Raw genomic sequence first — 17,260 nt, forward strand, 5'->3', positions numbered from 1 at the left:
GCAAATTCCTATTTAATTGCAATAATAGCATGCTTTAGCACTTAGCTAAGAGTTTGCTAGCATGTTTTAGCATGCTTCTAGTATGTTGTTAGCATGTTTAGCACTTGCTGGCACTTTTTTATATGTTATTAGGAGTCCATAACAGTGTTAAACATGTCACTTCCTGTTGCCAGCAGGTGGCGCTATGACTATAACTGAATATGAGCATGGTCATGTGTTCAGGACAGAACGTTTATTAAAAGTGTGAAGTTTGGCGCAGATTGGACATTGCCTTCTTGAGTAACAACAACATCCTGTTTCATTGAATTAGCATGCTTTAGCACTTAGCTAAGTATTGCTAGTATGTTTTAACATGTTTCTAGCATGTTTAGAAGTCAATGGCATTTTTAACATGTTGCTAGAATGGCATCAACGTGTTAAACATGACACTTCCTGTTACCAGTAGGTGGCGCTATTACTATAACTGAATATTCTCATGTAGATATGTTCAGGACAGAACGCTTATCAAAAGTGTGAAGTTTGGGGCAGATTGGACATTCCATGCCTGAGTTACAGCAAATTCCTATTTAATTGCAATAATAGCATGCTTTAGCACTTAGCTAAGAGTTTGCTAGCATGTTTTAGCATGCTTCTAGTATGTTGTTAGCATGTTTAGCACTTGCTGGCACTTTTTTATATGTTATTAGGAGTCCATAACAGTGTTAAACATGTCACTTCCTGTTGCCAGCAGGTGGCGCTATGACTATAACTGAATATGAGCATGGTCATGTGTTCAGGACAGAACGTTTATTAAAAGTGTGAAGTTTGGCGCAGATTGGACATTGCCTTCTTGAGTAACAACAACATCCTGTTTCATTGAATTAGCATGCTTTAGCACTTAGCTAAGTATTGCTAGTATGTTTTAACATGTTTCTAGCATGTTTAGAAGTCAATGGCATTTTTAACATGTTGCTAGAATGGCATCAACGTGTTAAACATGACACTTCCTGTTACCAGTAGGTGGCGCTATTACTATAACTGAATATTCTCATGTAGATATGTTCAGGACAGAACGCTTATCAAAAGTGTGAAGTTTGGGGCAGATTGGACATTCCATGCCTGAGTTACAGCAAATTCCTATTTAATTGCAATAATAGCATGCTTTAGCACTTAGCTAAGAGTTTGCTAGCATGTTTTAGCATGCTTCTAGTATGTTGTTAGCATGTTTAGCACTTGCTGGCACTTTTTTATATGTTATTAGGAGTCCATAACAGTGTTAAACATGTCACTTCCTGTTGCCAGCAGGTGGCGCTATGACTATAACTGAATATGAGCATGGTCATGTGTTCAGGACAGAACGTTTATTAAAAGTGTGAAGTTTGGCGCAGATTGGACATTGCCTTCTTGAGTAACAACAACATCCTGTTTCATTGAATTAGCATGCTTTAGCACTTAGCTAAGTATTGCTAGTATGTTTTAACATGTTTCTAGCATGTTTAGAAGTCAATGGCATTTTTAACATGTTGCTAGAATGGCATCAACGTGTTAAACATGACACTTCCTGTTACCAGTAGGTGGCGCTATTACTATAACTGAATATTCTCATGTAGATATGTTCAGGACAGAACGCTTATCAAAAGTGTGAAGTTTGGGGCAGATTGGACATTCCATGCCTGAGTTACAGCAAATTCCTATTTAATTGCAATAATAGCATGCTTTAGCACTTAGCTAAGAGTTTGCTAGCATGTTTTAGCATGCTTCTAGTATGTTGTTAGCATGTTTAGCACTTGCTGGCACTTTTTTATATGTTATTAGGAGTCAAGAACAGTGTTAAACATGTCACTTCCTGTTGCCAGCAGGTGGCGCTATGACTATAACTGAATATGAGCATGGTCATGTGTTCAGGACAGAACGTTTATTAAAAGTGTGAAGTTTGGCGCAGATTGGACATTGCCTTCTTGAGTAACAACAACATCCTGTTTCATTGAATTAGCATGCTTTAGCACTTAGCTAAGTATTGCTAGTATGTTTTAACATGTTTCTAGCATGTTTAGAAGTCAATGGCATTTTTAACATGTTGCTAGAATGGCATCAACGTGTTAAACATGACACTTCCTGTTACCAGTAGGTGGCGCTATTACTATAACTGAATATTCTCATGTAGATATGTTCAGGACAGAACGCTTATCAAAAGTGTGAAGTTTGGGGCAGATTGGACATTCCATGCCTGAGTTACAGCAAATTCCTATTTAATTGCAATAATAGCATGCTTTAGCACTTAGCTAAGAGTTTGCTAGCATGTTTTAGCATGCTTCTAGTATGTTGTTAGCATGTTTAGCACTTGCTGGCACTTTTTTATATGTTATTAGGAGTCCATAACAGTGTTAAACATGTCACTTCCTGTTGCCAGCAGATGGCGCTATGACTATAACTGAATATGAGCATGGTCATGTGTTCAGGACAGAACTCTTATCAAACGTATGAAGTTTGGGGCAGATTGGACATTCCATGCCTGAGTTACAGCAACTTCCTGTTTCATGGCGAAACATCAAAATTTGTCAGGCCGCCGAGGACCCGCCCTTCGACGAAAACTCAAGATCTTCGCAATTTAACGTCGCAAAGGCCTTAAGATTACACTCACCAAATTTGAAGATGATCAGATTAAAACTGTAGGAGGAGTTCGTTAAAGTATGAGGCCTGAAAATGTCAAAAACTGCACAAAAATCTGGGAGGAAGTTCAAAATGGCTGACTTCCTGTTGGGTTTAGGGCTATGCTCCAAGAGACTTTTTTGTAGGTATTAGGTCATTACATGTATGTACCGAATTTCGTGCACGTACGTGGAACGTTGCGGGAGGCGCACTCCGTTGAACTTTTATAGGTGGCGCTATCGAGCCGTTTTGCCCCGTCCAATTCTGAAACCTATATCAGATGTAAATTTTCGCCAGTTCTGACGTTTGTGCAAAGTTTCGTGAGTTTTCGCGCATGTTTAGGCCCTCAAAAATGCAATTCAATGCGGAGAATAATAATAATAATAATAATAATAATAATAATAAACAGAGCAATTCCAAGAGGGTCCTCACACCATCGGTGCTCGGGCCCTAATAATAAATATAGCTGCGAGCAGCGATTACGGGCCCAAGCCGATGGCACCGCAACAAGGCACCGGGGTCGCGGTACCGCCGGCTTTGGCCCTTCATCGCTGCTCGCAGCTATATTTATATATATATATATATATATATATATATATATATATATAATATATATATACACGGCTATAATGAACAGGCTGCGATGTCAAGATTGCAATGCTGGAATGTGTGTGTGTGTGTGTGGCGTGGGCGCGATGGAACAGTGGACACATAAAAACATACGTCATTATACAGGAGCACATTCAAACTGCAAAGTGTTAACTTATATTTGTGTACTGTCGCAATAAGACACAACATTGTGCTTTTGTAAAATAATTTCAAGCAATCCACCCCCCGAAAGGCGCTAATTTTAAAATTAAACTAAAATGCTCATGGCTGCACGGGCATTCATGGTGCGCATCCACGACAAGGAACGAGCAGAACAAAGTGGACGTTTTTCAGTTTATTCCTACTTCCATAGGAATTCATTTGAAACGCCCGCTCAATCGCTCACCCTGTGGTCTGTGTGAGTCCTAATGCCCCAGTGTAGTGACGGGGACACTATACTGCCAAAAGAGCACCGTCCTTCGGATTAGACGTTAAACCGAGGTCCTGACTCTCTGTGGTCATTAAAAATTCCAGGATGTCCTTCGAAAAAGAGTTGGGGTGTAACCCCGGCATCCTGGCCAAATTTGCCCCTTGGCCTCTATCCATCATGGCCTCCTAATCATCCCCATGTACTGATATACTGATTGGCTTCATCACTGTCTCCTCTCCACCAGTAAGCTGGTGTGTGGTGGGCGTTCTGGCGCAATATGGCTGCCGTCGCATCATCCAAGTGGATGCTGCACATTGGTGGTGGTTGAGGAGATTCCCCCCATCTATGTAAAGCGCTTTGAGGTCTCAGAAAAAGCGCTATATAAATGTAACAAATTATTATTATTATTATCAACCACTATCAATGTCAGTGCGGACGAAAATATTTTACTTTCGTTTTTAAGTTTGCGATTCAAAAGCCCCCAGCGGTGTCACACGTCGATTAACCGGTGGTAAAATATTCTCACCGTCACATACCTAGTATATTTTTATGTAAATACAATAGGCTTACCTGATTTTGAACACAAGAGGGCAGTATAGCCCTATGAATGACTTGACTTTTATGAGACTAAATGGTACAATTACTATTTTTAAACTTATAAATAATTATTAAATTAAAAAAAAGAATAAAATGAGTTTGGTTGTGATATTTGTATACTTTTATAGAAATAAATGGTGTATAATTAAATTTTTAGAAGATGAGGCTTTTAGTGTTTAATTTTTGTACATTACTTCAGTCCCTCACTATAGCAAAACCATTTGAGATGTTTAATATCCGTTCACAATTTAGCATCTTTAATGTATTTTCATCATTTTGAAAAAGTTTGGTGTGAAAAAAAGTTTGGAAGAGTAGCTAAAAACTCAGAGTCTGAAATATCCCAAAAATCCACATTCAAACCAAAATATCTGACTTTCTTTTGCTCTGAGCTAATGACTGTTAATTAGAAAGTTGTCCGGCTCGGTGAGACCAATATATATACTCATGTTTGTAACTGTTGGTAAAACTAACCCCCCCACTTTTGTCAAAAGCATGTTGAAAGTGACACACTTCCTGCTGCCAGTTGGTGGCGCTATAACTTTGACTCACAATAGTTACATCCATCTGATCGGCCTCTTATCACAAACACACTGCTGAAGTTTCATCAAGATCAGTTAATGTATGCAGAAGTTCTAACACTTCGTGTCTCTCTTTTCTCGCCATAAATTCATTTCCTCGCCACGGCCAAACCGTTTAAGATATCAAAAATCCGTCCGCAATTTAGCATCCTCAATGCCTTGACTTCACGCTGACCGAGTTTGGAGGCGAATCGATGTATTTCCTAGGAGGAGTACATTAAATTCCACAGCAAGCGTTTCCAAACAACCCTAAATAGCCGACTTCCTGTTGGGCTGGCGTAAAACTTAGAGCACGAAAGTTGTTCGGCCCAATGAGATCTATATGTGTACCGAGTTTCAAATTAATTCATGCAAGTGTGTTTGATATATGGACCAAGTTTTAGAACCCCGTTCAAGGGGGCGCTGTCGAGCCCCCCTGCCACGCCCGGCTACCAGATTCAGCCCCGCCCTGATGGCCGCGGGTTCTGACCTGTGTGCAAAGTTTCAAGAGTTTTCAAGCACGTTTAGGGACCCAAAAGCCCCAGAAACCTTGAAAAACAATTGAAAAAGTAAAATCTCACTCAACTGACAAATCACCCCCACCCCTCACACACTCAGAGACAGAGAGAGAGAGAAAATTCTCCAAAAAAATCACATTCAAACCAAAATATCTGACTTTCTGTTGCTTTGAGCTATTAAGTGTAAATTAGAAAGTTGTCCGGCTCGATGAGAACAATATACATACCGATTTTGGTGATTCTAGGCAAAACTAAGGCCCCATTTTTGACTAAAGGTGGCGCTACTGAGCCATTCCACCACGCCCGTTTTTGAAACTTTGCACATGTCTACAGGCTAATAAGTGTGATGTGTCTGTTGAGTTTCATGCAATTTCAAGTATGTTAAGAGTCTCAAAAGCATCAAAAAAGAATAATAAAGTTTGATGCGTTGCCATGGCAACAGTATCTAAGATATCAATAATCCTTTCACAGGTCTACATCTGCCGTGTGTCTACATTATACACATAAAGTTTGAAGCAAATCGGGTAAAAATAAGAGAGTGATTTCAAAGCATTTTGAAAGTGACACACTTCCTGCTGCCAGTTGGTGGCGCTATAACTTTGACTCACAATAGTCACATCCTTGTGATCGGCCTCTTACAACGAACACACTGCTGAAGTTTCATCAAGATCAGTTAATGTATGCAGAAGTTATAACACACTTCCTGTGTCCCATTATTCGCCATAAATTCGTTTCCTCGCCACGGCCAAACCGTTCGAGATATCAAAAATCCGTTCGCAATTTAGCATCCTCAATGTCTTGACTTCATTCACACCTAGTTTGGTGGCGATCGGATGAATTCCCTAGGAGGAGTATTTCACATTCCATTGTATGCATTTTCCAAACAACGTATAATAACCGACTTCCTGTTGGGCTGGTGTAAAACTTAGAGCACGAAAGTTGTTCGGCCCGATGAGATCTATATGTGTACTGAGTTTCATATTATTACATACAAGCGTGTTTGATTTATGGACCAATTTTTCTGACATAATTCCAGGGGGCGCTGTCGAGCCCCCGTGCCACGCCCCGGTACCAGCTTCAGTCCGGCCCTGATGGCCGCAGGTTCTGACGTGTGTGCAAAATTTCAAGAGTTTTTGAGCATGTTAAGGGCCCCAAAAGTGCCCGAGAAGTAGAAAAAAATAATAATAATAATAATAATAATAATAAATATAGCTGCGAGCAGCGATTACGGGCCCAAGCCGATGGCACCGCAACCCCGGTGCCTTTACCTAAAGGCACCGGGGTGGCGGTACCGCCGGCTTTGGCCCTTCATCGCTGCTCGCAGCTATATTTATATATATATATATATATATATATATATATATATATATATATATATATATATACATACACATGGCTATAATGAACAGGCTGCGATGTCAAGATTGCAATGCTGGAATGTGTGTGTGTGTGTGTGTGTGTGTGTGTGTGTGTGTGTGTGTGTGTGTGTGTGTGTGTGTGTGTGTGTGTGTGTGTGTGTGTGTGTGTGTGTGTGTGTTTGCATGTGTGTTCATGTTTTTCTATCCCGGTGGGGACTTCAACCTGAATGCACACAGACTCATGGGGACTCGTGTCACAGTGGGGACCTAAATAGAGGTCCCCATGGGTAAACAAGCTTAGAAATCATACACAATGAGTCTTTTTGGAAATGTAAAAATGCAGAAAGTTTTCTGTAATGGGTAGGTTTAGGGGTAGGGTTAGTGTGAGGAGATAGAATATACAGTTTGTAAAGTATAAAAACCATTAAGTCTATGGAGAGTCCCCACAAAGATAGTAAACCGTGTGTGTGTGTGTGTGTGTGTGTGTGTGTGTGTGTGTGTGTGTGTGTGTGTGTGTGTGTGTGTGTGTGTGTGTGTGTGTGTGTGTGGCGTGGGCGCGATGGAACAGTGGACACATAAAAACATACGTCATTATACAGGACGACATTTAAACTGCAAAGTGTTAACTTATATTTGTGTACTGTCGCAATAAGACACAACATTGTGCTTTTGTAAAATAATTTCAAGCAATCCACCCCCCTGAAAGGCGCTAATTTTAAAATTAAACTAAAATGCTCATGGCTGCACGGGCATTCATGGTGCGCATCCACGACAAGGAACGAGCAGAACAAAGTGGACGTTTTTCAGTTAATTCCTACTTCCAAAGGAATTCATTTGAAACGCCCGCTCAACCGCTCACCCTGTGGTCTGTGTGAGTCCTAATGCCCCAGTGTAGTGACGGGGACACTATACTGCCAAAAGAGCACCGTCCTTCGGATTAGACGTTAAACCGAGGTCCTGACTCTCTGTGGTCATTAAAAATTCCAGGATGTCCTTCGAAAAAGAGTTGGGGTGTAACCCCGGCATCCTGGCCAAATTTGCCCCTTGGCCTCTATCCATCATGGCCTCCTAATCATCCCCATGTACTGATATACTGATTGGCTTCATCACTGTCTCCTCTCCACCAGTAAGCTGGTGTGTGGTGGGCGTTCTGGCGCAATATGGCTGCCGTCGCATCATCCAAGTGGATGCTGCACATTGGTGATGGTTGAGGAGATTCCCCCCATCTATGTAAAGCGCTTTGAGGTCTCAGAAAAAGCGCTATATAAATGTAACAAATTATTATTATTATTATCAACCACTATCAATGTCAGTGCGGACGAAAATATTTACTTTCGTTTTTAAGTTTGCGATTCAAAAGCCCCCAGCGGTGTCACACGTCGATTAACCGGTGGTAAAATATTCTCACCGTCACATACCTAGTATATTTTTATGTAAATACAATAGTCCTACCTGATTTTGAACACAAGAAGGCAGTATAGCTCTATGAATGACTTGACTTTTATGAGACTAAATAGTACAATTTCTATTTTTAAACTTATAAATAATTATTAAATTTAAAAAAAAGAAGAATAAAATGAGTTTGGTTGTGATATTTGTATACTTTTATAGAAATAAATGGTGTATAATTACATTTTTAGAAGATGAGGCTTTTAGTGTTTAATTTTTGTACATTACTTCAGTCCCTCACTATAGCAAAACCATTTGAGATGTTTAATATCCGTTCACAATTTAGCATCTTTAATGTATTTTCATCATTTTGAAAAAGTTTGGTGTGAAAAAATAAGCCAGTTTGGAAGAGTAGCTAAAAACTCAGAGTCTGAAATATCCCAAAAATCCACATTCAAACCAAAATATCTGACTTTCTTTTGCTCTGAGCTAATGACTGTTAATTAGAAAGTTGTCCGGCTCGGTGAGACCAATCTATATACTCATGTTTGTAACTGTTGGTAAAACTAACCCCCCCACTTTTGTCAAAAGCATGTTGAAAGTGACACACTTCCTGCTGCCAGTTGGTGGCGCTATAACTTTGACTCACAATAGTTACATCCATCTGATCGGCCTCTTATCACAAACACACTGCTGAAGTTTCATCAAGATCAGTTAATGTATGCAGAAGTTATAACACTTCGTGTCTCTCTTTTCTCGCCATAAATTCATTTCCTCGCCACGGCCAAACCGTTCAAGATATCAAAGATCCGTCCGCAATTTAGCATCCTCAATGCCTTGACTTCACGCTGACCGAGTTTGGAGGCGAATCGATGTATTTCCTAGGAGGAGTACATTAAATTCCACAGCAAGCGTTTCCAAACAACCCTAAATAGCCGACTTCCTGTTGGGCTGGCGTAAAACTTAGAGCACGAAAGTTGTTCGGCCCGATGAGATCTATATGTGTACCGAGTTTCAAATTAATTCATGCAAGTGTGTTTGATATATGGACCAAGTTTTAGAACCCCGTTCAAGGGGGCGCTGTCGAGCCCCCCTGCCACGCCCGGCTACCAGATTCAGCCCCGCCCTGATGGCCGCGGGTTCTGACCTGTGTGCAAAGTTTCAAGAGTTTTCGAGCACGTTTAGGGACCCAAAAGCCCCAGAAACCTTGAAAAACAAATGAAAAAGTAAATCTCACTCAACTGACAAATCACCCCCACCCCTCACACACTCAGAGACAGAGAGAGAGAGAGAAAATTCTCCAAAAAATCACATTCAAACCAAAATATCTGACTTTCTGTTGCTTTGTGCTATTAAGTGTAAATTAGAAAGTTGTCCGGCTCGATGAGAACAATATACATACCAATTTTTGTGATTCTAGGAAAAACTAAGGCCCCATTTTTGACTAAAGGTGGCGCTACTGAGCCATTCCACCACGCCCGTTTTTGAAACTTTGCACATGTCTACTGGCTAATAAGTGTGATGTGTCTGTTGAGTTTCATGCAATTTCAAGTATGTTAAGAGTCTCAAAAGCATCAAAAAAGAATAATAAAGTTTGATGCGTTGCCATGGCAACAGTATCTAAGATATCAATAATCCTTTCACAGGTCTACATCTGCCGTGTGTCTACATTATACACATAAAGTTTGAAGCAAATCGGGTAAAAATAAGAGAGTGATTTCAAAGCATTTTGAAAGTGACACACTTCCTGCTGCCAGTTGGTGGCGCTATAACTTTGACTCACAATAGTCACATCCTTGTGTTCGGCCTCTTACAACGAACACACTGCTGAAGTTTCATCAAGATCAGTTAATGTATGCAGAAGTTATAACACACTTCCTGTTTAATTTTTTCGCCATAAATTCGTTTCCTCGCCACGGCCAAACCGTTCGAGATATCAAAAATCCGTCCGCAATTTAGCATCCTCAATGTCTTGACTTCATGCACACCGAGTTTGGAGGCGAATCGATGAATTCCCTAGGAGGAGTACATTAAATTCCACAGCATGCGTTTCCAAACAACCCATAATAGCCGACTTCCTGTTGGGCTGGCGTAAAAAGTAAAAGTACGGAAGTTGTTTGGCCCGATGAGATCTATATGTGTATTGAGTTTCATATTATTATATGCAAGCGTGTCTGATTTATGGACCAAGTTTTCGAACCGCATTCAAGGGGGCGCTGTTGAGCCCCCCTGCCACGCCCGGGTACCAGCTTCAGCCCGGCCCTGATGGCCGCGGGTTCTGACCCGTGTGCAAAATTTCAAGAGTTTTCGAGCATGTTAAAGGCCCCAAAAGTGCCCGAAAGGTTGACAGAAAAATAAGAATAATAATAATAATAATAAATAATCCTACCGGAAACAATAGGGCCTTCGCCCTTTCAGGGCTTGGGCCCTAATAAACAATAATCCTACCGAAAACAATAGGGCCTTCGCCCTTTCAGGGCTTGGGCCCTAATAATAAACAGAGCAATTCCAAGAGGGTCCTCACACCATCGGTGCTCGGGCCCTAATTATACAGCGTGACAAAAAAAAAAAAAAGTTTTCCTTGAATAAAACTTGAATGCCCATAAGTTTAGTTGACTAAAAAAAGAACTAAACAAAAACAGGATAAGGTTGACTAAATATGATAAAAGTTAAATAGTAAATTTGACACAGGACTAAGCATGCATAAAAATAAAAAAGCTGACAAAATAAACTCTATTTGAGTCTTGTATCTAATGAGGTATTGCTCACCAGAGCAGGCAATACTGTCTGATCCACATCTTCCCCCCCCCCGCCAGGTAGGTCTGTAGACCCTGCTTGCAGAAGGGGTTTGCTCTTCTGCTGGTCTCTGTGAACAGTGAGGCAGAGAAATGGGTGGAGGTGGAGCAGCTGTGCCGCTACTTAAGATAAAAGGTGGTGGTGCGATAACAGGAGCTGATGGTTGTGTTAAAAGTTTGCCTCTCTTTTTATGAGCATCTTCCTCCTCGCTCTCATCAGAGTCTCCCAAGAAATGACTATAAATTAGGGTGGAAAAAAACAAGCAGTAAACATCTTATTAATTACTCTTATTAATAAAAATAATAAATGTAAAGCCTTCCTGTAGCTCAAACAGTAGAGTGTTGGCGCTTGCAATGCTAAGGTCATGGGTTCAATTCCCAGGGGAAGCAAGAACTGATAAGAATGTAAATGTGTACCTTAAAATGCAATGTAAGTTGCTTTGGATAAAAACGTCTGCCAAATGCATAAATGTAAATGTAATTACATAAACATTTTCACTGGCCTAAGAACTTAAGTTGTAAATCAATGTAATTGGTTGAGAATGGTTTCTCTGAGAAACCATTTATCTATATTTCAGCTGGCTTTACGTGTGGTGGTTGTCGGGTTCATCATATCCTAAACACTAAATTATGTTTTTGAGAAAATATAGAGGCCAAAAAGTTAATGTAAAATATAAAGGATAATATACGTATACTAACATCGGCTTTGGCCTTCTTTTTGGCCGAATCTCCTCCTCTTCCTCTTCAGACTGTAGATCTGATGTGTTGCAATTTAGAGCTTTCTTCAAGAGTTGTTGTGCCACAAAGTAGTCATCTAAAAAATAAATAGCCTACATGTTAAACTTCAGTAGACCTTCAAATTAATAGAGTAGAACTATAGACAACAGAACAATATGAGAATGTAATTAAAAGGATTTTCTTCCCATATAACATATTGGCAAAATACTTTGATATTTGCTTACAAAAGCCATTTAGATTATTTAAAAAGAAAATAGCGTACCACATGACTCTGGCATCATATTTTTTCCAGTCAGGTCCAGGTTCCTCAGAATTTTTCACTGCCCCGTTCACTCTCTCATCATTTTTGTAGTTTGGCCAATAGGTAACTCCATCACTGTACCAATTTTGTGGCACCAAACATCCTTAAACGAGAAGGAAGTAACAAACAGCACCAGATAAATTTAACTTCCTGTTTCAAGAACAGGTCAGTATGTCTACCTTGGGTTATTTCACCAAGTGTATGGTGTAATTGCATATGGGTCACTTTTAAGTTAAAAAAGCTGGTCCAAAAAATAAAAGAAATTCAGATATGGTCAACAAATCAAAATTGGGCATCAAGACCTGCAGTATAAATGTGGCCTTACTGAACTCAATTGAATCAACAATGAACTGTCAACTTACAGTGAAGTTGCTGAAGAACTTACTGTCTTAAGGTGGAGCTGGAGACAGGTACAGTTTTTCTATTCATTTTATCTAAAAGAAACGTAACAGAAACACAAAATACACATTTCAACTAGTGAGTTGTGGAAAATAACCAAAATTTTGAGTGTTTTCAAAAATAATTATACAGCAGGGCTCGACAATAAGGACTGCCTGATGGCCCGGGGCCAGCGTGAAAGACACTTGGGCCAGTTGCAGGAACTTTCACCTGCCCCATTGGGCCAGTGCTGCATCTTCAAGTTGATCATTTGCAAATTTTTAAGCCTTGACAATTGAAATGCTGTAGTGTGGACCAGTGTCAGTATTTGACAACATATCTGGCTAAATCAAGTTAGAACAGTATTAAATCTTACTTTACTCTGATGTCAGGAAAAGATGAAACTCCAAAATAAGACTGGTGGCACTTGAACAAACTGTTAACTGTAAGCTGCAACAGAACACACACACACACACACACACACACACACACACAATATCTTAATATGATATGAAATAATTATCTGAAACAACATTACATGGGGAGGTGGTGGAGAATATATTTGTCATGATGTAAACAAAAATGGACTCAAACTAACCAAACCAGTACAGTATTAAATGCTGTAGTGTGGACCAGTGTCAGTATTTGACAACATATCTGGCTAAATCAAGTTGGAACAGTATTAAATCTTACTTACTCTGATGTCAGGAAAAGATGAAACTCCAAAATAAGACTGGTGGCACTTGAACAAACTGTAAGCTGCAACAGAACACACACACACACACATACACACACACACACACACACACACACACACACAGTATCATATAATATTAATTATTTTTTTGAAACAACATTACATTAGGAGGTGGAGCTGTCAAAATGTAAACAAAAATGGACATATTATACCAGAAATTCAGTGAAAAACGTAAGTTGGGTAACGTTAGGCCTAACATGATAATATTGCCTGACATTTTAACGTTACTGGAGGGGAGAAAATACGCGATCAGGGTGTGATAAAAATCCGGACAGCTAACGTTAATTAAATCACCTAACCTCCCAGACAGAAAGAATATACCATCCAAATAGCTTTTTACTCAAAGTTATTAATTATCAAATACATTTTTACTCAAATCTACGCTAATGACAATTTGCTAACTTCGTTTGCCACAATCATTTCAGAAATAAAATCATCGGTATGTTGAACGGTATGAACGGTAATGTTTTACAGCTAAGTAACTGTACAAATAAAGCATATTTGAACCATTCTTACCGTGTTCCGTGCTTGTCGACCTGCCGGTTAGCTTTTCCACAGAGCGGAGAATGATTCTGTGACGATGGCGACAGTTGAAATTAGGCGCGTTTGGTCAGCGGGTCCGCCCAGCGTCTGTAGCGAGTCCGCGAGGTGACAGTGCGTTAGGGGGCGGGGCACATGTTAAGGCGCGTCCGAAGTGCGGATCCGTATGTGATCCGTTCTGGGTTCGCCGATTAAAACCGCAGGCGGGGCCGATCCTGGAGGCGGGGCTGATCCTGTTAGCGCAGCGAAAACGAATCTGACAGTTACGCCGGTTTCACACTGCACGCATTAGCAGAGTGTAAGCAGCGCAGGAGCAGTGCATATGGTGAGCAGGAGCAGGACACGAGCATTTTGCTTTCACACTAGCAGCGTTTGTCACGCGCGGCGTGTGTAGACAGAGTACTCTATAATCAGGGTAAGTTGGCATTGCTTTATTTCGTTTTCAAATACATTTAAGAGAAAAGACTTGTCAAGAAGCTTATTTTATTAATCATTTCATTTATATAACTTTTGATTCGTCTTTGTTTTTATTGTTCGGGCAACAAGTTTGTTTTTGGACATTTGTTTTCTTTTTAAATTGCTGTTGGTCATTTGAGTGACTGTTTAAAACACAATAGATATCATCAATGCGCTTTTGGGGTAAAACTGCGGTGTATTTTGGCCTTGATCAATGCGTGTCACTTTAATTCAGCGTAAGCGGCGCGTTAAAAATAGACTGGGCGCCGAAACTATCGCGGCACTGCTGTTCCTGCTCTGCTCCTGCTACGCGCTGCCGCGCCGCTTCTGCGTGCGGTGTGAATGCACTCATTGATTAACATGGACGCCGAAAAAAATACGCGCTGCTCACGCGCCGCTGACGCTTGCGGTGTGAAAATTAAATTTTAATTAACCAGAAAATTAAAAGGTTTGATTTTGTGTATGATGAGTTGTTCTGTATTATTCCTGTAGATAATGTACCTTGGTGTTGCCAATAACAACAAGGCCTCCACTACCCTTGCCTTCTTCAGTGAAGCTGTTGAGAGATGTGGCTTACCACAAAGGTCAATCTTGTAGTTAAAGTTATATTTACTTACTCTTAACTATACCACTCTGATTGTCCTTCGTTTAAATGGCCTTTTATATTAGCTGAAAGTTGCCGTTTTAAATTCTGGCACATTTACTTCTCAAGGGTTCGTGGTGACCATGGTGTAGAAAATGTTGATGTGGCCCGCCTCATGTTCTCCATCCGGGGATCCGGGAGAAACAGCTTCATTGCAGGGAAAAGTGTACATAATCAGAGGTAACCATGAATAAATGTTTATATGTATATATAAACAGGTTAAATGTTTACATATGCTTTATTTTTTAATACTGTATTTTAAATGGATGTTCCACAACTTTTTATGTTTTGTTAAACCTTGCAAGTACCAAACCAAGGCCAGGATTAGAATCCTCTTTCACCTCAATTGCCTAACATGAGTACAGTATTTACTTTGCACTTACTGATAAAAAAAAAAGACTATTATATTGCATTAACTAGTTTTTGACTTGTTTTAATAGTCCTTTTTTATTTGCATGCTCCAATTATTATTCAGTTGGAATAACTTGTTTCTGGGCAGGAATATTCTAAATGCTGAAATAAATGTATGTGTTTTTAACAGAATTGAACGTCTCTGGCGAGATGTGTTCACAGCGGTCACATGCCACTTCTACAATGTGCTGCACCAGCTGGAAGGGGATGGTCTACTTGACCTGTCCAGTAGTGTTCATCTATTCTGCTGCCATTATGTTTTTATTCCCCGCTTGCAAGCCCAGCTTGATGGATTCAGAGATGGCTGGGACAATCACCCCCTTTCAACTGAGAGAAATCTCACTCCTAATCAACTGTGGCACATGGGTCTACAGCACAACTCTGAAGAGTACAATGATGAGGTACATGTTTGTTAATTATACTTATTACATGGCTTGGTTAAATTCCAATATAGAATGCGGTCTGTTATTTCTTGTTATACCATGGTCTGGGTGAATACTCGATTCTGATTGGCTGCAGGGTGTCTGTTAAAAAGTGATAATGGACACCTAGGAAAGGCGTCCCGTCAATTTGCCATTTTCATGATTCACAAATTTTATCTAGATATCCTAGCTTTTCACTAAACATACTAAACAAATAGCAAGACATACTAATTCAAATAATTATTTTATATCTTATAAGACTATTTTAATTAGTCTGCCAATGTGAGCAATACGAGTTGTTTTAAATCTGGATGTTACAATATTTTTTGCACGGCACTGTTTTTTGTTTGTTGTTTTACATTATGCTTGCAATACCTTTCACCACATGAACTTGCATGGTAGGCAACAATCTCTGCAGGAAACTGCTTTCCACAAATTGGACAGGAGTCCTAAGGGCCAAGTGGTTATAAAGAGGTATATAAATTTAACAAACCTGGAACTGAAAATACTACAGTGGTATATGAACCGAAGAATAAAAGATACTGAAGTTTGTGATATCAGTCTGTGTCATTTTTTTTCTGGATTGCAGCTTTAATATTAACCTGAAAACATCATTGATGGCTTACCACACAAATAAGGTCTGACTCCTGTCCTGCTGGCTGGTCTACTGTCTGGTCTGCTTCCTCTTCAGATTCATCTTTCTTTGAATATAAAACACAAAAAACAACCCTTTATAACAATGACTTGTCTGCTGAAAACTGAATTACAGTACAATGATTCAAACAAACCATAAAAGAGGACATGAAGTGTTATATTTATTTTATAAAACAACTAGTACTTAGAAGAAAACTTACATTATCTCCACAGGACTCAATGTGGAACTGTATCAGGGGCAGAGGAATCAACTTGCCACAAGTCATGCATGGCATTCTTTCAAACTCTGCAGCATCAAATGGGAGTGGGGTGGTATCTATCTTTTCTTGAAGAGGGACAATGTATATTACATTTTTCCCATTGTTTGATGAAGACTTTAGGACTTTAGCAGTGTACCCTTCAGCACCCTGGGGCAATGGAGTGGTTTTTCTTTGTCCACTGCCCCCTTTGAAAACATAAAACATTTTAGTAGCTCATTCAAATGACCTTTTCTTTCTTTGTATGATGGAATATGATATTATTCAAGATGACATATATCAAAATGTAACACAAACAAACCTTTTGTGCTTAACTGATATATAACTAGATCTAGAGACTTAAAAGGTCTAGATGTTTTCTATAACAATGGAGAAAAAACCTCACCTGAAGCCTTTGTAAGCAGCCAACCACCACGCAAATCTCGCATCTTGGGAAATTCTTCCAGCAGCACTCGACTTATCTGGAATACATTTGCACTGCTGCTGTCATTGTGAAAATATCAGTTCCACCATCTTTTCAGTCAATTGAAACAACTGTGGCATCAGTAAACATTAAATCAATATCAATAGCATATAGTCAGGATTTGGTATCTTTACGACCAGTGTTTTTATGTGTTGTATGAGGTGAAATAGTTAAATGATGACTGATGGCAGTTATCAGATAAAGTTAGATGTTGATAATGTGTCTGATCTGTACCAGCTGCAATAAAGGTTGTTTGGTTCACCCACCAATCTACAGGCCACTGCCCTACTATGTACAGTGATATTTGCAACAATCAGACTGATTTCATACACCTCCATAAATCAGGAATGACTGAAAGACTTTCAGTCATTCCTGGTGTA

Source organism: Scardinius erythrophthalmus (assembly GCF_964197995.2).
Source record: "Scardinius erythrophthalmus genome assembly, chromosome: 9".
Classification (NCBI taxonomy): Eukaryota; Metazoa; Chordata; class Actinopteri; order Cypriniformes; family Leuciscidae; genus Scardinius; species Scardinius erythrophthalmus.